This window comes from Adiantum capillus-veneris, chromosome 30, assembly GCF_014529385.1.
Source record: "Adiantum capillus-veneris isolate H3 chromosome 30, ASM1452938v2, whole genome shotgun sequence".
In the NCBI taxonomy this organism is placed as follows: domain Eukaryota; kingdom Viridiplantae; phylum Streptophyta; class Polypodiopsida; order Polypodiales; family Pteridaceae; genus Adiantum; species Adiantum capillus-veneris.
Window position 1 is genome coordinate 35344170 of NC_140960.1, and position 27090 is coordinate 35371259.

Consider the following 27090-nt stretch of genomic DNA (forward strand, 5'->3'; position numbering starts at 1 on the left):
GCAGAATACCTCAATCCAGACTCTATCAACTCGATTAGGGAATGTCGCCCCGTTAACTCCTCAAGATGAGGCACCTCCGGGGCTGATTTGATACACCTTTGAAACTGTCTCAATGTGCAATTGCCGATGGCCACAAAGGGGAAGATTTGGGGCTGAGATGCGCACCCGATGTGAGAGGAATGAAGGGATGAAAACGCACATCTCGACGGGTCAGATGATGGAGCACTCAATTTCAGCGAGGGAATGGCTGAGGGGAGGGCTCAATTTGCTGCAGAAGTACCGGACGGCATCCGTCAATGGGAACGTGCGTTTCTCTTACACACGTGACGCAGGGATGGGCTGAAAACTGAAAAACGCAGGGTTGATCTGCTGCTGCCACAGCGCTTGGGCTGAAAACCAAAATCGTTGGCTGGTATGGCTGAGAATCGCCGGTGATGGGGCTGAATTCTGGAAACGCTGGCTGCTTGCGGAACTCTGCAAAAACGTTGGATGCTCCTGCTGAGAAAACGTTGGCTGCCCTTTGCTAAATCGCTGGCTGAACTGGGCGCTTCTTCCTTCTTGCTTCATGTGCTGGCAGATGGTTCCCTTTATAGGTAAAGTTTTCTGGTTATAAAGTTATTAGGCTTAAGGTAGGGCAAGTGTCCACCAAAAATCATAAAGATGATTTATTAAAAATAGGTCCAGGGGTCCAGATATGGGTGCAACCGTCGCACATCCACCCACCCGGGGATCTGATCGATGCGGGGATGGCTCGTTGGATTCCTCTAACATAGAACTACATGCACGTTATGCCAGATGCCCATCCAAGTGTAATGACATCTGTCAAAACGCGTGTACAAACCATTTATGCAAGAGGGTTCCAAAACTGGAAAACCTAATCTAATGGACTTGTCCGGACATGCAGGTTCTGCAAACAGGCTCACAAAATTTCCGGTAGTAATCCTCCTAGGATTCTAGACATCCCTATCTAGGAAGGAGGGGAAAACTTGCTCTGGAGTCGATGAATTATGTCCACGTGGCACACATAGGCATGTGCATGTGACATGCCCTCTTGCTTAAGGTGAGGTACCGGTACTGATCTGCATGGCCTCTTGGTATGAGGCTCGCAAATCCGGGTAATCGGTGAAGAACTCCTTGTCCACCCACATTGCTTAATGTGTCCCTCGATCCTTGAATTTAAGGAAGTATTGTCATGCTTGCTTCTTCGTTCCGTGCTTGAATCGATGCAAAAGGATCTGCTTGGGTTCCATCACTTCGGCTTCATCAACATTCTCCGGTTGCTCCTCGTCAGGAACGCTCCTTGAAGGCTTACCCTGAAACAATTTACGCCAAAAAACATGGAAAACATTATTGTCCAAGAAGATGGCAAACATAATTGCATGGAAACATCATTTACCTTTTTGACGATTGGAAACAAACCATACATACAAAAAGAGAGTTTAGAACACCTCTTACCAACTTGCTTGAGACATTGCTTCATGATCCTTAAATACCCCTACTCACCTTCCTCAAATGAGACATCTTGTCGATGCTTATTAGCATGCCCAGAATAGGACTCTTGAGCCTTGCGAAGCCGAAGAATCTCGAGTATCTCCGCGTATGTTGGACTAACACAATTAGCATCATTAAACTTGGAAATTGACCTAGTCAACAACGATTGAAAAGGTCGTCCATATGCAACCTCATATGGAATGCGACCAATAGCACTAGAAAAAGAATCATTGAGGACATCTTGAACTAATGGAAAATATTGCTCCCACTTAGATTGCTTATCATGCACATACGATTTGAGAACATCAAATGCCAATTGATTGTAAATTTCAGTTTGTTCATCAGACTGTGGATGAAATGCAGACGAAAAATTCAACTTAGTGCCAAAATTTTCAAACAAAGCACGCCAAAAATGGGATGTGAACTTAGTATCATGATCGGACACGATAGCACAATGGATACCAATGCTTAATGAACAACCGTGCAACATCTTCTGCAGTAACATTAGACTTGCAAGGGAGTGACATGCAAAATTTGCTAAACGGATCAACAATGGATAGACATTGCCTATTTCGTGTAGATGTGGAAGGAGGCAAATTAGTTACGAAGTCCATACTTATGTCCTCAAATGGTTCATCAGGGATAGGCAACGGCATGAGTAGCCCTTGTTGCTTACCATGAGGGACTTTAACCTTTTGACACACATTACACTTGGTAACATAATCATACACATCCTTACGCATCTTTGGCCAATAGAAAAACCGTTCAATCTTTTCTGATGTAGCATTAATAGCCCTGTGCCTACCCGTCAAAGCATCATTTGTGTCATGCAAAATAGGTCCTTAGTGAGAAGACATCACACACAAGCGGTTCTTGAATGAGATAATTGCACGAACCTTGTGCATTCAATGCTTGTAACCAATGCTTTTCAAACTGAGAACCCATGTAATTGTCTTTCAGATCATCAAATCTAACATGTTGAATAGAAAGAAAAGAATGAGACTTGAGAGAGAGAACTTGATCTTTCCTACTCAATGTATCTGCAACAGGGTTAGCTTTTCTAGGGACATACTCAATCATACCACCAAACTGTTCAAAAAACTGAGACCATCTTGCTTGCCTATCACTCCAATGTGCACTAAGCATCGATTGAAGCCATTTAAGTACTTAGTGATCTGCGCGAACAACAAACTCACGCCCATAAATAAAATGCTTCCAATGCTTTAATGCATGAATAGCAGAGAGAAGTTCCTTATTGTAAACAGAGTAATTCTTCTCAGTACTATTGAGTTTACAAGAGAGAAATGCCACTGGATGGTTGTTTTGTTGTAACATTGCGCCAAGGCAATGTTACTAGCGTCAGTCTACACCTTACGAGGCTCATCCCAAGAGGAGAGGGCGAGGCATGGCGCCTCGGTGATTGCTACTTTGAGCGCTTTAAAAGCACTCTTAGCGGCATCGATTATGACAACGCGTTGACGACGTGTCTTGACACCCTGTAACGAGTCAGATAATGGTGCAACGATATGTGCAAAGTGTCTAATGTGAGAACTATATGATTTATAGAGTAGAGAGAGAGAGAGAGAGTACACACGATATACGTGGTTCACCCAATGTGGGCTACATCCACGGGAAAGCAGCCACTTAGTGGCTTTAGTACTTCAAACAAGAAGTAGATTACAAAGGGATTATACCCTTAATAGAGCTCCCGCCTTGCTTCACTCTCACCACCTCACACCCACCTTGTTGCATCAACTTCACACTGTGAAATGTGTGTAGAAATGGCCTCCTTTTATAGGCCAAAAGGGTTGCCCTCTCTCATGAGAGGCAGCCATGTGTAGCCGCCCTTGTGTAGATAAGTCCAAATCGGACCCTCTAATTTGCCCATGTGTGGCTGCCCTTGGGAAGACAAGTCCGCTTTTGAATTCGGCCACCGGCCATTGACTTCCGACCATCGGCCACCGGGCATTGACTACCGGGCACCGGCCAATCGGCCAACCGATCGATCGTTTTCCGACCACTTTTCGGCCGCCGTCTGGCCATAATATTTCGGCGAAAAGGAATATTCTGACTCGAGATTGGGCATTAAAATTTTGGTTTCCGGCGAGTGATTTTTCTTCACGCACGATGGCTTCTCCTCATAATGAGGGCTTTACAAATGTGCGTTTTTACCATAGAAAATTACAAAGGGTAAATCAGGCTCCATACTTAACAATCTCCCACTTGAAGACTGATCTCCAAACCAAACCTGTGACTGCTTTCCATCCTGGCTTCTTATCCTTGAATGCCGATTAAAGATGAGCAAAACCTCAACTTCTCCTTGTTGACCACCTTTGTAAACATGTCTGCAGGATTTTCACTTGTATGCACCTTTCCTAGCTTTAGCTGTCCCTCTTCCAAAAGAGTGCGTATGAAGTGATATCTCACCTCAATGTGCTTTGTCCTTGAATGAAAGGCTGAGTTCTTTGCAAGATGGATAGCGCTTTGGCTATTACTATACAAGACACAATTGTCTTGTTTGAATCCAAGCTCTTCTAAGAATCTGTGAAGCCACAAAATTTCTTTGCTTGCCTCCGTCATTGCGACATACTTTGCCTCCGTGGTAGAAAGTGAGACAACTTTCTTCAGCTTTGAAGCCCAGCTTACTGCTGTGCCTCCAATCGTAAAGACATAGCCAATAGTGCTCCTTCTAGTATCTTTGTCACCTGCCATATCTGCATTAGCATACCCTTGAAGAAAAATTTCAGTTCCTACAAAATACAAAGCATTTGTTGTTGTCCCTTTTAGATACCTAAGTATCCACTTCACAGCTTGCCAATGCTCTTTACCTGGGTTTTCCATGAACCTACTCACAACTCCCACTGCATGTGCAATATCTGGCCTTGTCTAGACCATAGCATACATTAGAGAACCTACCGCTGCAGCATATGGAACTTTAGACATATAGGCTATCTCCTCTTGTGTCTTTGGACACATATCCTTGGTTAGTTTAAAGTGACCAGCCAAAGGTGTAGAAACCGTTTTCTCATTTTGCATTACAAACCTTTCTAGTACCTTCTTGATGTAATCCTCTTGAGACAACTTTATTGTCTTCTTCATCCTGTCCCTTGATATTTTCATACTAAGTATCCTCTTTGCAGCACCTAAATCTTTCATGGAAAAATATTTAGACAACTCCACTTTTAGGTCTTCGATGTCCTGCATGTTAGCACTTGCAATCAGCATGTCATCAACATACAACATTAGGATGATGAACTTTCCATCTCCCAAGTTCTTCGTGTAGACGCAGTGATCCGAGTTGCATCTTGTGAATCCATGATCCAACGTCCATCGATCAAACTTCAAGTACCGTTGTCTTGATGCTTGCTTTAAACCATACAAGCTCTTCTTTAATCTGCAAACCATTTTCTCCTTACCTTTTACTTCATACCCTTTGGTTGATGCACGTAAATTTCCTCCTCTAAGTCACCGTGAGGGAATGCCGTATTTACCGTGAGGGAATGCTCAAGACTGGGCGTTAAAATTTTGGTTTTTGGCGAGTGATTTTTATTTCGGGCGAGTGATTTTTCTTCACGCACGATGGCTTCTCTTCATAATGGGGGCTTTACAAATGTGAGTTTTTACCACAAAAAATTACAAGGGGTAAATCAGGCTCCATACTTAACAAAAAATGAGCGAACATCATATATTGTCTCAAGCATAGGCCACTCTCTTACCTCACTTACCTTTGCGGGATCAAGTCGAATTCCCTCGGGAGAGATAATGTAGCCCAAATAACACATAGTTGTTAGAAAAAATTCCGACTTCTTTGCTGCAATATAAAGACGATTAGCATTTAAGCGGGCTAAAACTTTCTCCACATCAATAGCATGTTGCTACCAAGAAGAGGAGAAAACGAGAATGTCATCCAAAAAGATAAACATGCACTTATTGACCAAATCAATGAAGATACACATCATCATGCGATTAAATGTACCTGGTGCGCTCGTTAGAGCAAACGGCATAACAATGAACTCGTAGTGCTTGCGTTCGGTCTGAAAGGCGGTCTTGTAGATGTCTCGCTTTGCGATTCTTACTTGGTGGTAGCCACTCTTCAAATCAATTTTCGAAAACACCACCGCCCCATTGAGACGCTCCAAAATCTACTCGATGCGAGGCATAGGAAATTTGTTCTTGACCGTCATCTTCTTGAGGGCCTTGTAATCCACACATAACCGCGACGAGCCATCTTTCTTACGAACAAAAAGAATAGGAGCAGTAAAAGGACTTACACTCGGACGTATAAAACCCCTATCCAACAACTTACCTAGTTGGCGCTCTAGCTCCTCTTTGTTAGCCTTGTTCATACGATATGGAAACTTACTTACAGGTTGTGTTCCGTCCACTAGGTCGATGACACGATCCTAGGGTCGCTCGGGAGGGAGTGTAGGAGGGAGATCATCCTGGAGAAACAAATGCTCGAACTTTTCAAATAGCTCACCATACCTGTCAGGAATACCCAAGTTCCTGGATGTGGAGTTGACATAGATGACCGCCGCTTGGGCTCCTCCACGTAGCTCTCTTTTAACTTGGACATGAGAAATGAGATGGAGAGAGGGAATGCTGCTCGCCTCAAAAATGAGGATGGGTTGCAACACATTGTGAGTGATGAGAAGCATGTACTTCTCCCAATCAACAATGGGCTTAAACATGCGAAACCACTTAATACCCAAAATGATATTATCTTGCAAGTTTAGAGACTACAAATCAACGAGTAAATTGAGTCTGTTGAACAATCAAATTGACATCATTAACTTCGTGAGAGAGAAGCATACATGCCTTCAGAAAATCCTTGCATCGGGATGGTGGGGATCGGATTAGTTTGAAGACGTGCACGTTTCACAAGAGATTCACTTATGACATTGTGAGAACTCTCAAAATCAAACAACACAATGACCCTTTGACCATTAACATGTCCATAGTATTTTATGAGTTCATCCTCTTCGAAAGTCTCCTCCTGCTTAGCTTCTTGCTCTACCACACTCACGACATCCACTTGTCTCTAGGTAGAGACAAAAGTTGACGTAGTAGAGGCTTCCATTTTTTATTCTTTCTTAGGACATTACTTTTTCATGTGACCTACGACTGAACAATGGAAACACCTATGTTCTTTTGCATACAATTCTTGCTCTTCTCGACTTAATGAACCACCTAAGATTCCTTGGGCAATCTTTTCATCAGGTGTGAGTTGAGGCTTATCAGATTTTTGTTTACCCTTATCCTTAGATTTCTCGCCCTTAGATTGAGATTGAGATGGAGAATTAGATTGAGAAGAAGAACTGAGAGAGTTCTTTTTGTTACATGTAACAAACTTGGGCACCCAAGTCAAGATTCTACCGCCACACAACAGAGATTCACTTTAAAATAGTTCATAAAAGATGAACGGCCCGGCCTAGTTCTGTGCCAAGAGGTATTGGCCCCAAAGACTGGCGCCCCTTTCGGTATTTCTTTTTATATTAATCTGTGTGCAAAGTACAAGAGAGTCCGCGGGAACTCACACTCAGACTCTGCATCCATATGCTATGAGTAATGAGGCCCAACAAACTTATTACAAGGGATGCCCAAAATCAGAGCCCCAAAAAGTTTAAACTTAAAATCTTCTTAACTCAAAAGCAACTATAACCCAAAAGCTGCCAACATCAGCCAGCGTAATTTCCGAAAATCCATACGCACTGCCACATCAGCAAGTCAACGTGTTTTACGGAGAATCTGCCACGTTAACAGTCAACGGAATTTGCAGGCGTCCATACAGTTTACCACGTAAGCCTGTCGGTGCATGTCATGGGCTACTGCCACGTCGGCAGGGTGTGTGTGTGTCTCCAGGGGTCTGCCACGTCACGAGTTTGTGTCATACCTCCCTCTTGAAAGAATTGTAATCGCCCTCGATTACGCTTGCAAAACAGACAAAGACCATAAACTATCTTAGTAGACATTGATTGTTTGTACAGAGTCCGATGCACTAGACACGACACATCTAGCACTTGTACAATACGACACATCTAGCACTTGTACAAGACGACAGTCACATCATTGGACATCACTTGACATCACATGATCAATCGGCAATGTATTTAGTAATCACATCTAAATCCATTTCGGACCTCACGGATGCTCGATTAACTAATCCTTATTGCAAACATGTCTATAGAGATTTATGAGACCGAAATGTTGCAGTCATTTTTTCTTTCAGTTCCTGCACTCAAACAAGTCAAGTACAAATCAATCATTTTCATTTTCGGGAATTCCAGTTATAAAGTCATACAACAGAATACTACTCAGCCCTTTAGTATCCCTAAAACCCAAAGGGGACATCAGCGACTCTATTCAAAATCGGGGTAATCCGTTGACAAAGAAGCGGAGTGACTCCCTTCTTGTGCAAACCCGCTGCACTAGATTCACCCTCGCTGAAGTCGGGGTTCTATCGGAGTAGACTATGCTAAACCGAATACTTCAAGGTAAAGTCCCAAAATCTGAGGAGTATCTGCTCCTTTTATCTTTCTGTCTTTGTGTGCCTATATCTGTTCTGGAACGAGTATTTCCTCGCTTTCGTCCACTTCGGGTTGCTCATCTGGCTCCCCATCTTCGGGCACATCACCTTTAAAAGGCTTCAATAGACTCACATGAAAAGCATTGTGAATCTTTCAAGTATCGGGCCACTTCAGTATAAAGAAGACATCATTTATCTTTTCTTTTATTTGGAAAGGGCCATAATACCTCATGCTAAGCTTTGGAAAAAGCCGCTCCTTTCCCTTTTCTTTCTTAGGCGTGCCTTCTCAAACGTAAGATCACCCAATCGTCTTCCTTTAATTTCAAATCGCGACGGTGTCGATCTGCTACCGTTCCTGAGATTTCGCTAAAGCCTCCCGGACCTTGGCAAATACAATGTCCAAGTCCCTCGTGTATTGGTCGGCTTCAAAAATTTTATCTTTCGTGCTAAGGAAGGGTGGAACCTTCGGAGCACCTTCAATGATTTCAAATGGCGTCTGCCCTTTCGAAGAGTGGATCGTGTTATTGTAGGCAAATTCTACCAAGGGCAAATTTTTTTCCCATTGAGTCTTCTAATAAAAAATGTAAGACTTCAATAAATCCAAAACAACTGAATTTGCAATCTCAGATTGCCCATCTGTCTGCGGGTGGAAAGATGACGAGAATTGCAACCGTGTGCCAATGTTCTCCCAAATATCCCTCCAAAACAAACTCGTGAATCGGGGATCTCTATTGGAGACTATTGTCTCAGGCATGCCATGTAATCTGAAAATCTGTGCAATGAACAGTCTCGCTAAATAATCCGGCTTGACTCTTTTCTTCACTGGAATGAAGCAAGCTTGCTTGCTAAATCTGTCGATGACAGTCCAAATTCCATCATACCCACTCTGTGGCTTCGGGAGATCAAAAATGAAATCCATCGCAATACTTTCCCGGGGACGGGTGGGAATGGGTAAAGGTTGTAACAATCCTTGTGCCTTATGCCTGTCAAACTTGACCTTCTGGCATACTAAACAGCTGCGTACAAAGTCATCCACATCTTTCTTGAGTCTCGGCCAAAAGAAGTAACGCTCCACACCTTTCAAGGTGGTGTCAATGCACGATGACCCGTAAAAGGTGGACAATGGCACTCAGTCAGAACCTTTTCCCTCAACGGCTGTGTAACACACAACATCGTTTTCTTCATCAAGTAGCCATCCCGTATGGAATATCCCGCTACTACCTCCCCATTATGTATTTGAGTGAATAGATACGAAAAATCCGGATCTGTGGCGTACTGATCAATCATGTCCTCGAAGCTTCTATGATGAATCGTAGAAATAGCCAAGACTAGGAGTTTCCGAGACAAAGCATCTGCCACCAAGCTCTTTTGTCCTTGAACATGGACAATCTGGAAGTGAAAGTGTGACAAGATGTTAGCCCACCGCATTTGCTTTTTCAAAAGCTGCTTCTGTGACAAGAAGTAGCGTAAACTCTGATGATCAGTGAAGACCTTGAAGTTGGCTCCAAGTAGGTAATGTCGCAACTGAGTAAGAGCATGGATCATTGGCAAAAGCTCTTTCTCGTAAATCTGGGCTGTCAATTCTGGCCTGAAAACAATCGACTTTCATAGGCAATCACATGGCCTTCTTGCATTAAGACCGCTCCCAGACTACGACCACACGCATCACAATATACTTCGAATGACTTGCAAATCCAGCAAAGTCAATACTGGTCCAGTAGTCAATTTATCTTATTCGGGACTTATTTCTCTTATATCGAAAGACGGAGATACATCATCCCTGCGATAATGGAGATCGATCACTCTTATGTCTTCCATGTATAAGATCTTTGCTCACATGATCAATATGCACTTGAAACCCTTTATGCCCTATCTCATCCATGCTTCACAGACAGGTTTTGTGCAAGACCGTTGTATTTTGGATAATATCTTCACTTTCTACATGAGGCAATTGAATGGGCCTGTAGATAGATCAGTCTGGAGGTTCGTGCTTCTTGATTTTGAGAAGATTGAGGTTTCTTAGAGGGCACTACTCAAAGGATGGGTTTTCCTTCACAGTGGATCAGAGGTGTATCTGCATTATATCGTACTGCTGCTAGCACTATCACGATTAGAGGCCACATTAGACGGCGCTTTGCTCTGTGTTGTTCAATCACAAAAGGGGAGCTTAGTTCTTTGTGTTTTTTTGTCGAGACCATGTCTCTCTTCTTAATGCACCACAGGTCCTCACAGTTGGGAGGTCTTACTAGGCCTTTAGCAGACTAGCGGGACTTGCTGGTTTAGGAAAATGCAGACAACACTATGCTCTTTGTACGTTGACATATCCACCTTGGACAGTCAAGGGAATTCTCTTGGTACCTTTGCTTGGCCGATGGTGCTCTCATAAATTTGCACTAGTATTTTGGTTTTCTTGTAGGAGTGGATGAGGATTGTTAGTGGGGCGTGCATGATAAATTCACTTGGCTTTCTAGGGGGCAGACTTGCAGATATTTGGGTTTCCATGTTGGCATTCATGTGTTAGTTGAGAAGCAGTTTGCACCCATACTATAGTTGATTAGGAAGAAACTTTGCCATTAGTCATCCTTGCATTTATCTTTGGCTGGCAGAGCCCTTGCGGTGAATCGGGTTCTTCTTGCGACAGCTTGGTTCACCACATTGTGCATGACCTCCTTGCACGCAACTTTTTGTGGGGCTGGCCTAAATGATTCTACTGATACTCGACCACGAGTTCATTGGGACACAATCATTTTACCTAGAGAGACATCTTATAATTCCAAAGAGGATGAGAAAAGGCGGAAGAAGCAAAGAAAGAGCAAGAAAATCAAGTAAAACAGATGAATAAGTCTAGAAGGCATGAAGAAACATATAGCAGTTCGGAGGAGGAAGCTCATCCTCTTTTGAGAGTGAACAGATGAGCACGAAGACCAAGGAGTTCAAGGAAGTGGGACATGCCGTCACATTTGAGACCTACCAGGACACCTATTGAGCCCTTGAGTTTATACAACAATTTAACGTCGCCTTCTTCGAAGGTTGGTTCACAGAACACTCTTAAGGTACGAAGGGCAGCATCTTACTTAAAAGAAAATGCACAGACATGGTGGTCTACTGCAAAGAAGCACCTGCGACATGGTTAAAATTCAATAAAGGCAAATCAAAGCAAGACATAGCTTTATCCAAATCCGTAGCAAGAAACGCATAAATGATGACAAATGGGATGTATCCAAGGGTGCATTTGTGAAAATGAATCTGATGGAACACCAATGGTATCTAGAGATCCAAAACGTAGCATATGTGACAAAGCATGGTGGAAAAACTGTTTCCAAGGCTCAACCCCTTGAAACAATCCATGTACTGCGAGCTTCACAAGCAATGCCTTGCTCTGCATCTTTGGATCAATAATCCCCAATCCTCCCTACGAACTGTCGGGCGGCAAGAGAATGAGGAGGGTTCTTGCAAAAGTGTAGGCCACGTGCACATTGTTGGATTGTATTCACATGGTGCAGCAGTGCCTACTAAGATCGAGGCTCCCTCGCATTCATGTCTTCTTTGTTTGCGTATAACGTGTCGCAACGTCCTGAAGCAAGTTCATGCTCAAGGAAAGTTGGCCCGCAAAAACTGAGGTTGTTCGCTCCAGAATCTCTCTCACAAGAAGATAACCTGAGTTGCTCATCCAATTTGAGCTGTGAAATGGGTAGATACGTGCCTCAAGGTGAGTGCGGTCTTTCAACAAGGCATGGAAAGATCCCTGTGCTAATCAATTTTCTTGGTATCGATGTTGAGAGCTAGAAGATTAACAAGTCTCTACACACCCTTATCCACTTTGTAAAAAATTATCAATCACTAGTGCATCGATCTTCTTTCTTGTTCAAGGCTCTTTGGATCAATTCTTTCGTTTTGTGGAAAAAAACATTTCACGTCTATGCATATAATTCAACTTGGAAAACGAGGCATACAACCTTAAACACTTTTGCTACTATTTAAGCTTGAATTTGATACAATACCCGGAATGAGAAATTTGAATGAGTGTCAAGACTATGGATCATGCTGCATGCACCAAGGGGCGGATCCATACGGCACGTGCCACCGAGGGGTGACACGAAAGACCCCCCCCTTGTTTCTTATGTGAGGAGGTTAGAGGCAAGAATATATGACCCCCCCTCTTGTTTCTATCTCTCTCTCTTTCTCTCCCTCTTTCTCTCTCTGACTTGTAAAACAGGTTTGTCTGTGTTTTGCTATAACGGGATGAAGTGGCTGCCTCAGTTTGTGAGGGCCAATCCAAAACATGAGGGATGTCGCGAGATCGCTCTTGTGGGCATATGCGAAAGCCCGAGAAAGTAGTGCCCATGTCTCGACAGAAGATGTCCATGTTTGGATTCTCATCTCTGACGGTGCTTTCTTTACATGGAGGTGCAGGCATAACTCTGGGATGGAGCTTCCTCTTTGTAGTTTCATGTTTATCCACATAGCCGTTGTTTTATGTTTTAATCATTTTTTTGAAATTTTAAATCATGTTCTATAATTTTTGTTCACAACCAAAGCAGAGGGAAATACCCAAATTTGAATGTTTAAGCATCAAAGCGGGGGTCGGTAATAAGCGCGGCAATAGAGGCGATAATAATTGCGATAATATCTGAAATGCAAAAAAATGTCCTCTCATCCCTCCCTCTCTCTTCTTTTTTTTTTCCGAGAAAAAGATCCTTCTATTAGTTAATGAAAACTGCCCATAGGGCTACAACCACCTCTGCAAGAGAGGGCTACAACAAACATGATGGGGAGACTCTCCCAATGAAAAAACAACATATATACAATGAGGCTAAATCAAGAGATGGGAGGAGGGAAGAGCCACACAGGTGGACGGTAGTGCCATCTGAGCACACCCTGGACAATGGTGTAGAAAGGCCTAGAGCACCATAGTCGAAGGAAAGCCTCGCGGCGCTCCCGCATGCGGTCGGAGCTGCCCTGTAGTCCCTCAAGCTGTCCTCTGAGAGTATGGATCAGCTCTAGCCAAAAGTCACGAACAGTCTCTGCTGGTGGCACAGAGCGAGCCTCAAAAATGCGGAAACAGCGGGCCTGCCAGATGAACCAAAGTGTCAGGCCACTGATGAGCTCCCAACACTCCTCTCTCTCACTGCACCACTCCTGTGGAGTAAGCTCTGTAGTAGGCTGGAGTGTAGGTCGCCCCCCCTGTATCACTATCATCCTGCTGGTGGAAGATAGCTCAAACTGAAGTGCCGGGCCCGTGAGAGTGGACCAAGCCGTTGCCCCCCAAGTGTACTGTCTAGCCATGGAGAGAGTAGGCATCAGCCGAAGAGCTCCTAGCCACATCTGCTGGGCCGAGGGATGGTCCCAAAGACAATGACGCTCACTCTCCACCAACTGGTCACAGGCTGCACATGCGGCCGAGAGACCACTATGCACAAGCCAGCTCCCTACTGCTGTAGCTCTGTGTGCAACCAGCCACTGAAACAAAGTGACGCGCCTCGGCTGTCTGGAGTGCCACAGCCTCTGCCAAAAGGCTGCCAAGAACTCGACTGTGAGGCCCTCCTCTTGCCAATGACGTGCTACAGCGGGGCGGGCCTCTCTCTGTGCTGCAAGTATATGACGGCCAAGCCGAACAGTGTACTGAAAGAAGGGGACTCTTGGGTGGTCTGCAGAAGAGAAGGGGTCCCTCCATAGCCACTCACCAGGATCCCACTGTACTCGTACCAGTGGACAACACTCCCAAGCCCATAGTCTTCAGTGTCCAGTCTCAAGAGCTGCTGGATATGGGTCTATGACGCAAGTCCTCCCACAGATGCCCACAACTCGGATCCTCTGGAAACAGCACTCTGCTACCTGCGGGGCCTCTACTGCAACTCGCTGTAATTGTCCCCCACCCTGAAGCTGGAAGAACAGGGCTGGGACAGTCTCTGAGCAGGCGCTGACTGAAATGAGAACCTCCAATCGTGTGAAGGCTCCCATCCACCGGGGTGCTACTGGCTCGAGAGGCGTGAGCCACTCAGCTGGAACTGACTCTGAGATGTCTTGACACATGCTCTGCACCCCTCTCATGCCCTGTACCTAGAAACCCTGCACCTCCTCTGACAAACCTGTGAACTCTAGCCAGTCACCTAGAGAGCGCGTTGGACCTGCTGCCATGGGACCCCAGGAAACATGAGGCCGACTACCAACCAAGTGGCCTCTCTGAGTGCTAACCATGGGGTTCCAGACGAGGGGTTGCCGTAGGCGCTCCTACGTGCACGTGGGCTGTCTCTGCTCCAGGCCACGTCGTAAGAGCTCCCAAGATCGAAGCAAACTCATAGCGAAGCGGTCCTCCGGTCTCCTGCTCAAACCAACTCGGCGCATCTCTGTAAAGATCCATCTGGTCGAAGGTTGCCAAGGGCCTCCTGACTCAGGCACCCTGGCATGACGCCTCTGTAGCAAGAAATCCTTCCAGGACTCCTCACCTGGAAGAAGTCCTTTGACAATGAACTTCCCAAGAAGGGCTCTGCTTTGTTGTGCTGGATCAATGATCCCAAGCCCTCCTTGAGAACAAGGAAGCGTGATGACCGACCAAGCCACCTTGGCTCGGGCTATCTGAGTGTCACGTCCTGACCAAAGGAAGTTCCTGATCAGCCTCTCTACCTGACTGATACAAGAACTCGAGAAGATCCAGCAGGAAGTGATGTACCACATAGTCGCCAACAACACCTGGTTGGCAACTACTACTCTACCATCCAGCGAAAGTGGTGCTGAGCTCCAATGTAACAGTTTTCTCCTGATGGACAGGAGAAGAGGAGCAATCTGCTGCGCGGGAGACAAGTCCAAACCAACCTGACAACCCAAGTGCCGATCTGCAGTCCTTGGGGGAATCCACCTGAAACCCTCTCCTGGCATCCAATCTGGCACAGGAGCACTACCAACCGAGAAAGCCACTGTCTTTCTCCAGTTGATCAGTGCGCCCGATGCACAAGAGAAGGTCTCCAAAGCCTGCTCACAGATTGCTCACATCTGTGAAGATTGGCCTCCTGGCCATCTAAGTACAAGGGTGAGTCATCGGCAAACTCAACGTCCAGTAGCTCATCTCCCCGAATAGGGAGTGCTAAGCCCCGTAGACCAACCTACTGTGACACCAAAAATCTGCTCATCGCCTCCGCATAGAACAGAAAGAGAAAGGGGGCAAGAGGACAACCCTGCTTGATCGAGCGGGTGAGCATGAAGCGCTCACCTCTACCTCCTGCCAAAAGCACTTGACTGTGAGCCTGTCTGTACAAAGCTGACACCCCTCTGATCCAAGCATCTGAGAAGCCCATCCTGCGTAGAGTGCCCTCTAGAATGTCCCAGTCAACTCTATCGTATGCCTTCTCAAAATCGAGAAGAAGAATCACAAGGTCCTCACCACTGAGCAGTGCCAGGGCAGAAGCCTCCCAGAAAGTAAAGATGTTGTCAAGGATACTGCATTCCTTGACAAAACCTGTCTGAGTCCCATGTATAAGGCTCTCTAAAAGTGGCTGAATCCTCAAACTCAGAGCCTTGGCAAGAATTTTGTAGGCTGATGGGTGATTCTTGAACACTAGGAGGTGTGCATTCCTTTGTAGCTTTATGGAGGTCCACTATTGTAGGTGGAGGATGTGGAGAAGCTTTTACCTCTATGGATGCCTTACATGAGGAGCTAGAAGCTTCATGGGACTCCCCCCTTCCTGAGCTAGGCGGAACAAATCGTTCTTTCTTCAATACCCAAACTAGCTCTGAAGCGGGTGTGTAACATTCTGTAATTTTTTTCTTTCCGTGATTGTCAATTTGTTTTGGAGCTACAGGATTGGGCTTACATGGGTCAGGTAACACGTAAGAATACAATCTACGTTTTGGCACCCAGATTTGATCATTTCCTTGATAGTAGCCTTGGGCTTCCAATAGTTTTTTAGGAATCCAACGCCACGTTTCCTTACATTTTTTGGAGCGAGTGGGACGTTTCTTACAAGGCTTCTGTTTTTTATCACTAGCTATGGTCGCTAAAGAAGCTTTAGGGACCCACTTGTATGTTTGCTGAATCGCATCCAAGGAGCCACCCTCCTTGGAAATGAGGTAGATCAGGCCCTCACTCATGCTGTCAGGCATCACTCCTGTGTGCAATATGTACTGAAAAGCACTACAAAGATCAAGGCCAAGCAGGTCCCAGTACTCCAAGAAAAAGCTGGGAGTCAAGCCATCCTCACCTGGACAACTACCACGAGGGAGGGCACTAAGAGCCGTGTGCAGCTCCTCAAGCTGAAGTGGCATCTCTAGCCTCTGGCGCATCTCCTCTGTCACAAGACATGGCATCTGTGCCCAAACCTGGTCCCTGCATGCATCCTGTCGCTCTGACTGGGTCTCCGCCGACAGTAACTCACGGTAAAAGTCAGTAGCAACTGCACGCATATCCTGGGGCTCACAAGCAACAGACCCATCAGGCCTCCTCAACTGATTGACCTTGGCATGCGAGTGCCAAGGTCCCACTGTCTCAAAAAAGCACCAGTCACTCTGTCACGCACCTGAGTCCACTGAGATGCTTGTTGGTGGAAGGCAAACTCATGACGCCTCTTCTCTGTGGTAGCAAGCTCCTGTCGAGCCTGCTGTAACTGCTCCTCCAACCATGGACTGTCTGGATGCTGCTCCTGCATCCTCTGTAGCGAAGCAATGCCTAGTCTGAGACGCTACTCCGCCTCTCTTGCTGCAGCCCGGCGAGCCAGAGACTCCTGAAGAAAAAAGTGGCTAAGCTGAGCTAGGCCTGAGGCCACTCTGTTTGCAGGTGAAACCTGGCTGTCCATGCCCTCTGTCCAGAGAGCCTCTATCCTCTCTCTGAGTGCTGAGTCCAACAAGACCCTCTCTGGGATGCGAAGCATCGTGCTCCCACTCCTTTGCCTGTCTGCCACTGTGAGGATCACTGGTGCATGGTCCGAGAAGGATGTCCTTGCCAGGATGCCCACTGATCCCCCCAAGTCACTGAAGTGATCACTAGTGTAGAAGCGATCTATCCGCGATAGATTCACTCCTCCCACTCTGCAGTCCCTTCTAGAGAAGGCAAGACTGTCTGGGGGCCTCACAAAACCAGAGTGTTGCCATGTATCCGAGACCCTCAAAGTCATACACAACCTCTCCCAAGCTGCCAACTCGACTCCATGCACAGTAGCATGGCTGCCACCAATCCTGTCAGAAGGGTCCTCTAACATGTTGAAGTCCCCTCCTATACACCAATGATCGGCCTGTGGCAAAGACTCAACAATCTGTGACCAAAACTCTGCACGAGCACTCGCCACATTGGGCGCATAGATGTTCAGGAAGCCCACAAGGCCACCCTGAACCTGCATAGTAATCCACTGAGCCCTGGCTGGCACAAGAATCCCTTTGCCCACAATGGCCTACTGCAATGAGTCTGCAATAGTGATACATACCCCACCTTGGATGCCTCCAGGTCCAAAAGCAGCTAACCAAAAGGTATCATATCGTCCACGCAAAATCTGACCACATCGCCGAATGCGGCTCTCACACAGATGGTGCTCCTGAAGCATACGGAGATCAATCTCTCCTCCCACAAGGCAACGCTGAAGCTCTTGATGCAATCGGCCCCGTTGTCGCTGAAACTGGGGCCCACATAGTCCCTGCACGTTCCATGAGACGATCCTCATGGGGAGCGAGAGAGAACAGATGTTGCCGCAACAGCAACACAGGCTATCTTCGAGGCTGGCTTGGATGGGGAGTAATCCGCATCCAAGCGTCCTCTAGATAGGCGTGACTGCAGTGAGTGCCTAGCCCAAGCCCAAGCAGAGCGAGTCGTGCGTAAAGCAACCTCCTCTGTCCAGGAGTCCTCATGAATGTATACATAGCAAGGCAAACACTGCGTATCAGCAAAGAAGTACACCACAATGTGCCTACATCATTCTGAGTCTGGGGGTGTCACCGCAAACTTGGCCAATGGCCACAAAGTCTGCAGCTTATCTGTAACTCCAAGTTCTCCCATGTGGTGAGAGAACTCTAGGACCTGTGTATGCAACCATCCCAACACTGAGTCGAGGGACCACTTTGTCTCGGCCCTACCACAGAGGGGGAAGGAGAAACCAACTGCTGAGTCCAATGCCTTTGTTCCCCTAGCCGCGAGGAACAAAGCATGGACCCTGAAGCAGGCTGCCTCATGGTCTGCTGCGGAATCGCCGAGAAAACGAGTGAACCGGTAGTCGAAGAAGTCCCAGCGGCGTCGGAGGTCAATGCTCGTCAGACCACGAGGGATAGCTGCAAGGGAAGATGTCTGAATCTGCAAAGGGGGCCGCAAGAAGGGCTGACCCTCTCTCACTAGGCGACTCGTGGCAAAGGCGCTGCCAAGAGATCTCCTAGCCGCCGGAGAGGGACCAGTCCCCTGAGTCGACTGTGGAACTGGAGCAGGAGGGGGGGGAGAAGAAGCTGGGGGGAGCGGAGGAGAAGAGGGGCAGGATGGGGCGACAGAGGTAGAGGGGCAAGGTGGAGAGGCGACCGGAGCAGAAGGCGGGGGGGAGGATGAGGAAGAGGGGGGGAACTCGGGGGAGGGGGGAGCGACTGTCAAGGGTGAAGCGGAGGTGGGGGCTAGCACAGGGATCTCCTCCTACTCAAGAGGACCAAAGCGGTTCCCCGTGGGAACCCACTGCTATTGAGTAGGCACTTGAGGGCCACTCTGAGTGCCAAGCTGGCGTTGTGGCCCCTGGCGTCGTCGGCCAGGGACCTGCTGCCACCCCTCCTCCGCTGGAGCCCCAAACTCGGAGGGTGGCTCTGCATGTGTGCGCTGTGCCGCTGACTGTGGTTGAGGGCCAGCCTTGGCAGGCTGGGGCTGAGGCTGTGGTGCAGGTCGCAGCCTCCTCCGTGGACAGGCCTTCGCTAGATGGCCCATCTGTCCGCAAATGAAGCACTGGTTCGGGAGGCCCGAGTACTCCACACTCTGTCTAAACCAACCCCCACTCACCCGAGGCAGAAGGATAACCTTTGGGAGCGTGTGGGTATCTCTGACCAAAACTCGAACTGAGGGGATGCCACCCGCCTTGGCAGCTACTGATGCTGCCGTACAAGGTGTCTCCAAGACACTCCCAATGGTGGAGCCGATCTTGGAAAGAAGTGGTAAGTACTCCCTCCGTAAACCCGGAAAGCAGACTGAGATGGGGATGTTTGCCTCCTCTACTAGAACATCCGAAGCCAACTCAAAACCATGTCGCCACTGTCGAAAGTGGGTGCGTGATGCTCGGATGGCCAATGGACTCATAGCTATGACCTTGGACGCCATCTCTGAGGTCTCAAACTCGATTTGATAGTAACCCCGTCCGAGAATCTGGACATCCAAGATCTTGCCTACCTCTGCGAGAAGGCGGGCCTGGAGAAGGTCTCGCAGCTCTCCTCTGCTAGGTCGGGTGCCGAGAATCTTGCAGATGACCGAAGTCGCCTGCAATCGCTCTACATTTGCGGCAAGGCTCGCTTGCTCTGTCGGCGAGAGAGCAAGTCGAATGGTGGGCTCAGCAGGGTCAGGCGAGGGGGCTTCTGGCGAGTCCCTCTGTGGCGAAGCTGAAGCCTCCATCTGTGTCTACTGCTGTGTCGTAAGAAGAGGTCGACGGGAGGACGCTGCAATCAGGCGCAAAAAGCACCGCCCCAAGAATTGAATCAATGTTGAATGGGCAAATTGCAGGGGCTGTTGGGGTTAAACCCAGGCGGGCGGGCAGACGGGGCGGGGGGGGGGGGGGGCAGTGGGCTGGGGCAAGTGGGAGCGCTGGCGGCAGCAGGAGGGGGTGACAGGGGTGGCAGTGGTAGGTAGATAGCGAGGGGCAGGCAGCGGCGGGCGGCAGAGGCTGGCAGGCAACGTGGGGGCAGGCAGCGAGGCAGTAAGGGCAGCGGAGGGGGAAGCATCGGGCAACGTGGGGGGGGGGATGATGGCGTGCGAAGGTAGCAGCAGCAGCGAGCCAACGGGGAAAAAGGTTGTACTCTATGATTATTTAATACAAAAGAAGTACCAATAGGGACGCCAGACTTTGGGGTGAGTGCATCTAGGACTGGAAGTCTGCCACCTCATGTCCCCCCTCCACCCCATTTGGACTCTCTCTCTTCAAACGGCAGTAAAAGGTTGCGTTAATCGTTTTCAGGCTCCAGCGGAGGAGGGATGGCAGCAGGTTCCTGGACGATGACGGCAGGGGCCACATCGATAGCGTGGCACTCAGAGTGGTCTCCATGCGCCTGCCCATCAGCAGTGGGTTCCCACGGGGAACCGATTCGGTCCTCTTGAGCAAGACGAGGTCCCTGCTCCAGCCTCCACCTCAGCTTCACCCTCGACATTCCCCCCTCTCCCCGAGTTCCCCTCCTCATCCTCAAGTGCCCCCCCCCCCCCGCTTTGCTCCCGCCGCCTCTCCTCCTCGCCCCTCTACCTTTGTCGATCCCCCTTGACCCTCTTCTCCCCCATCTCCCTCTGCTCCTACACCCTCCCCTTCCGCTCCAGTCCTGCAGTCGATCTCGGGGGCAGGGCCACCCCCGGCTGGTAGGAGATCTCTTGGCAGCGCGTTTGCCACGAGTCGCTTGGCGAGAGAGGGAGAGCCTTTCTTGCGATCCCCTCTTCTGGTACAGACGTCTCCCTTTGCAGCAGTCCCTCGTGGTCTGACGAGCTTCGACATTCGGCGTCGATGTGGTTCACTTCTTTGCTGATACGCAGTGCCTGCCATGCTATGTACACATTCATGAGGACTCTTGGACAGAGGAGGTTGCTTTACGCACGGCTCGGTCTCGGTGAGGGCCTGATCTACCTCATTACCAAGGAGGGTGGCTCCTTGGATGAGATTCGACAGTGGCGCCCCATCACCATCCTCAACTCAGCCTACAAAATTCTTGCCAAGGCTCTGAGTGTGAGGATTCATCCACTTCTAGAGAGCCTTATACATGGGAGTCAGACAGGTTTTGTCAAGGAGCGTAGTATCCTTGACAACATCCTTACTTTTTGGGAGGCTTCTGTCCTAGTGCGGCTCTGTTGTGAGGATCTGGTGATTCTTCTTCTCAATTTTGAGAAGGCCTACGACAGAGTTGACTGGGACTTTCTGGACGACACTCTACGCAGGGTGGGCTTCTCAGATGCTTGGATTAGAGGGGTGTCGGATTTGTACAGACGGGCACACACTCAGGTACTTTTGTCAGGAGGTAGAGGTGATCGTTTCATGCTCACACGTTCGGTCAGACAGGGCTGCCCTCTTGCCCCCTTCCTCTTTCTGTTCTATGCTGAGGGGATGAGCAGGTTTTTGGTGTCATAGCAGGTTGCTTTACGGGGCTTATCACTTCCTATTCGGGGAGATGAGCTATTGGTCGCTGGGTTTGCAGACGACTCAGCCTTGTACTTGGTTGGCCAGGAGGCCAACCTTCACAAGTGTGAGCAGGCTCTAGAGACCTTCTGTTGTGCATCTAGTGCAATGGTCAACTGGAGAAAGACAGTGGCTTTCTCGGTTGGTAGTGCTCCTATGCCCGATTGGATGCCAGGTGAGGGTTTCAGGTGGATTCCCCCAGGGACTGCAGTTCGGTACTTGGGTTGTCAAGTTGGTCTGGACTTGTCTCCCGAGCAGCAAATTGCTCCCCTCCTCCTGTCCATCAGGAGGAATTTGTTGCATTGGAGCTCCGCACGACTTTCTCTGGCAAATAGAGTTGTAGTGGCCAACTAGTGTTGTTGGCTACTATGTGGTATATTGTAGCAGGCTACAGTGTCACTTTCACAGGACACTCAGTTAGTACGGTTGGTCTGGCCTGGTTCACACTAGTCGGACTCTGGACGGACTCTGTGGGCTGGGTTGGGCAGTGACACGTGGCAGGATACAGACGGTGGTCTAGTGGACATCGTGGCCAGGTCACCACCACCACTCGCTTTGGAGATTGGCTTCGGTGGTTGACATTTATGAGCCGTTGGGTCATTATCATCATCGGCTTCACCTTTGGTCCAGCATCGTCGTCGAGAGCAGCGAGTCTTGCACAGAGCACTGCTTCACCATTCCTGCACATCTGAGCCTCGACACCCCCATTTGTACCTGTGAGTCCTGGGCTGGAGCTGAGTGTGCTGCCACGCCAGAGTCTGTACATGGTTCTTTGAGCTAGTCAAGTCCACATGTTCTGGTCCACCGTTGTGTCTCTGTTGTTATCCATTGTTTCTGTGTTTCATTCTGTTTGAGAGAGTTTCCATTTGTTTGAGTGAGATTGTCACGCACATTGCACTGAGGGGCACCCACACTGTAGAGAGCACGACACATTATCTGCGCTACAGGTGCTCTCATTTTGGCGATCACGGTGGGACATCAATTGAAGTCTCACTCTCTGTTGAGTACAAGTAAAGCAGCTAGCTGGTTTTTCTTCGTCTCGCCTGTGCTGGTCTGGTCCAGTTTCACCCTAGACAACTTAATCTAGCTGGTCTAGTCTCTCACCTTGCTGGTCCATTCCTCTCTCGCCTTGGTCCACCCAGTCCTCGTCCTGGTCTAGTCCTCCTCGTCCCTGGTCTAGTCCTTCTCGTCTTGATCCAAGCCAGTTGGTCTAGTCACTCGCCTGGTCTAGTAGAGTCTAGTCCACTGTTCAACCAGGTGAAGTTCTTCTTGCCCAAAGCTTGGTTGGGGTGGTGGTTACTGCATGACACATACAAGGCGATCATTAGAGCGTCAAAGCGCACTACTGAGCCCCCATAAGTACTACCACAGACGACGCCAACCTTTGGTACCCAGTAGAAGTATATTAACACCATCACCCATACCTACACATACAGCTCCCTCCATTCCTTCAACCGGTTCTACATCCTCCTCCAGGTGACCTCTGGTAAGGCTCTCCCCCATTTTGTTACAGCAAGCTAGTGAGCAACAGGCTCAGGAGCAAGAGGCCATGGAGGAGCTCACTAGTGTTCTGGCCAAGGTGAACATCAAGTTCTCTACCTTCAAGGGTCTCTCCACAGAGGATGCTGATGACCATGCTCGGAGGTTTGTTTCTCTTTGCAGAGGTTGTGGCCTCAATAGAGAAGACGCCTACCTTGTGCTCTTTCAGTCCACCTTGGATGGTCTTGCAGATAAATGGTACAGTCAGTTTTCTGAAAACCACTTTGCTACTTGGACTATGTTAAGACAGCAGTTCTGCGAAGCTTTCCGACCAGGGGATTATCAAGAAAAGATTCTAGATGAGTTGGCCAACCTGTTGCTCCAGCCCAAGGAGACATTTGCCAAACTCATGACCAGAACAAAGTCCCTGGTCGCCAAGTTGCCTCAGCTCAGCAACCTGGAGAATTTATGGTGAAGAAGTGAGTAGAGAAGGCTCTGCCTAAGACTTCTCAACAAAAGCTCAGAGAAAGTCTCCGTCCTGAAGCCAGTCTGGAGGACTTTGTTGCTGTTGCTACTAGAATAGAGGGAGCTAGGAAGCTGTTCACTGACTCTCCTCAGGTAGAGATTGCCCCTGTACTCGTGGACAGTCCATCAGAATCCTTGACTTCTTTACGCAGGGAACTGGAAGCCCTATAGTTACAACGGGCCCTTCAGGAAGAGAGATCGTTCTCTCTTAGACAGTAGAAGTCCCCACATCAAGAGGCTTATGATCAACTTAAAAGAGAGCTAGAAGAGCTCAGGTCTCAGCAAGAGACTAAGGCTATGGTATGGTGTAGCTCATGTCGATCTCCAGGGCATCCTTCTCAGGATTGCCCACTTCGAGCTTACTGCCATTTCTACGAGAAGCCTGGCCATGATGACAAAGAGTGCTATTATCTGAAGGGAATGCGGCAACTACAACAGAGCCTCGCCCCCAACCTTCAACAAGGGTTGACACCTACATCCAACATGGTTTCACCCTATGGTCATCAACACCCTATGCCACCTCTGCTGACAACACCTCCTATGCAAGGTATGCACAACAACTTCGCATCTCCCAATTTTTATCATGCTAATGCTCCCTCAACCCCTTAGAGCTTCTACACGTCACCCTCAAACTCCATGCAGCAACCACCTCGTCCGCCGTTCTGTCCCTCCAATCGGCCCATTTTATGCTACAGATGTGGAGAGTATGGGCATTATCAGAGAAAATGCCCTCTGCCAGAAGGCTCTCCTCCGTGCCAACTTTGCCCTGAGGCTCAGGATCACTACACTAAGGATTGTCCAAAACAACGCGCCTCTACCTCTGCGAGCCCAAGTCAGAGCCAAGTTGAATTCACCTTTCCCAAGATCAATTTGATAGCAGTTAGTACCAACCCCAAGCCACCACTTTCTGCCCATATGATTGCCTCTCAAGACAAGTTGCAGCTGGTAGAGGAGCCAGCTGGTGTCCTCATACGAGCTCAGAGGGCAACCCTCGGTCTCAATCTTCCAGCAGGTACAACCCTTTCCTCCCCAATGCCTACACCTCCTCCCGCAGTTGACATGCCATCCCCTAGTGCTAAGAAAGGATCTTTTACTATGCTCTCCGATATTGATGGGGCTTTCTTAGAAGCAGTTGCTGACTTACAAAAGATCAAGGAAACTGAGAAGACACTGATCCCAAGAGAAAAACCTACAGCAGAGACTATATTGAAGAATACCTTTCAGCAAGTGTCATTGTATGACATGCTTCGACTTGATGCAAATTTTCGAAGTGACACCCTTGCCATCATTCAATCTCTGTACCCTGGTGTAGGGTCTAGTGGTGGGCACCTCCCAGTGCAGCCCTCCGAATCCTACATGATATCCTATCCCGAAGCTTCACTTACTGATTACAGGAGTCCGCGTCTAACCGTTTCTATTATGAGCTGCGAATTCTCAGGGGTCATAGTAGATGGTGGGTCGGGTATCAAACTGATGCCTGAATTCACTATGCTTGCATTGGGTCTCCAGCCCACTAGGCCTGCCCCATTCACAGTGACTTTGGCCGACCAGAGGACTGTCTACCCCTTGGGCATTGTAGAAAAGGTGCCTCTGCAGGTTCAAGATTTCACATTCAGCTTGGATTTTGTGGTGGTTCGCCTTCCCCAGGTAGAAGGCGGCTTCCCATTGCTCATTGGCAGACCATGGCTACGACACACGAAAGCACTATATGATTGAGGAAACGATGCAATGTGGATACGAACCCCTGGCTCCCCAATGCAACCGATTCGCCTTGAAGGCGGAATGGATCCGGTGGTGCATCATAGCTCCCTGTCCATGGAGTCCAATCCCGAACTGGAACAACCTACTCCGCCGGATGGGTCAAATGAAGACTTGATGGAGTGGTTGGAAGCTACCAAATCTATGCCTTGTTATGGAGTCTCTATTCACTCTTTGCCTGAAGGAACACCCTCTTTAAATGATTCCACAGCAACTCAATCTAATGTGCCACCTGAGCCTATGAAGAAGCATAAAAGCAGTAAGAAATCTCTTCTACAGCAGTTCACTCCCCTTCAAACATCAACCCCTTTGGTGTCTGCTTCTCCAGACCAGAACAAAGCTCTCCTCTGTGTCTAGCAAACTCCCTTCATCGAACCTGTCCTGCAAGATGAATTCCAAGATCATGATATCTCTCTTGCTCATGATAGCTGCGTGCTCTTTATTTGCACCCTACCCATCACCCTACCCTTCCCATCTCCCCCTCACCCTCGAGCTAATCCCTCCCCCTCCCCTCGCCCTACCCTCCCCCTCGCCCTCGCCCCTACCCTCACCCTCGAGCTAATCCCTCAACCTCCCCTCGCCCTACCCTCCCCCTCTCCCCCTCGCCCTCGCCCCACTCGCCCCTCGCCCCTAGCCCCTAGTCCCTTGCCTCTAGCCCCTAGTCCCTAGCCCCTAGCCTCTAGTCCCTCGCCCCTAGTCCCTAGCCCCTGGTCCCTAGCCCCTCGCCCCTGGTCCCTAGTGCCTAGTCCCTAGCCCCTCGCCCCTAGTCCCTAGCCTCTAGTCCCTAGTCCCTCGCCCCTAGTCCCTAGCCCCTGGCCCTTGGTCCCTAGTCCCTAGCCCCTCGCCCCTAGTCCCTAGCCTCTAGTCCCTAGCCCCTCGCCCCTCGCCCCTAGTCCCTAGTCCCTAGCCCCTAGCCCCTCGTCCCTAGTCCCTAGTCCCTAGCCCCTAGCCCCTCGCCCCTAGCCCCTAGCCTCTAGTCCCTAGCCCCTCGCCCCTTCCCCCTCGCCTCTGCCCACCCCTGCCCTATCTAATAAACCCAGCCTCAGCAGCAACCGCTTCTACCTCAGCAGATGATTTCTCGTGGCGGAACCGGCCACTACGCTACTCTCAGACGTCTAGGAATGGCTAGGAAGTATCTCTTCAAGGAGCCAATAGCTATGAAATGGTTGGAATGCCTTCGAGCACATCTGATACAAGCTTTATGCCGATTGCAGCTTTGGCATCAGCCTTAGCATCAGCTCCTCCTCAACAAGAGAGATTGATGTTGGGCGAGAAGCTGTATCCACTTGTAGATCATTTAGAACAGGATCACGCAGGAAAAGTTACGGGCATGTTACTGGAGATGGATCAGCCAAAAGTTTTACATTTAATTGAATCTCCTGAGGCGCTGAACTTGATTCTTCCATCTTCAGAACCCACAGAGTAGGTATCAGAAACAAGAAATGGGATCATCTTCAATAGCCTCAAGCTCCCTTTGCAACCCAAAAATTCTCGTCAAGGAGTCTGCGTTTCATTCTGCTTCGTGTCGAGAAGTCTGCATTTCAATCTGCTTTGTGAACCCTTCATGCTCTTCCTCAACAACTACGACTGGTCTCTGCAACTTCTTCAAGAGCCTCTCATATGCCTCCTTTAGAGCGACTACACTTCATTGGTTTTCAGCTTGAGAAGTGCCAAGAGTTTGCTGCAGCTCTTCACACTCTACTTGGAACTTCTTTAAATTCTTTGTGATCATCTCTACATAAGAATCCGCCATCTTGTGTTGTGATCGAGCAAAGAAACCTCCTCCTCCAAAGTTGAATTCTCTTGCCAGCTGCAATCATTTCTTGCATGGGTGGGCCAAGCACCTGCTTCAAGAAAGATGTACATGCAGTACCGATTGGTTTTATTTCACATTTTTTCAATATCTCCTAGTTTTTCAATATTTCCTCTCACCGAGACGGTGAGCGGTCTTGTGGCGGGCAACCTGTAGCAGGCTACAGTGTCACTTTAATAGGACACTCAGTTAGT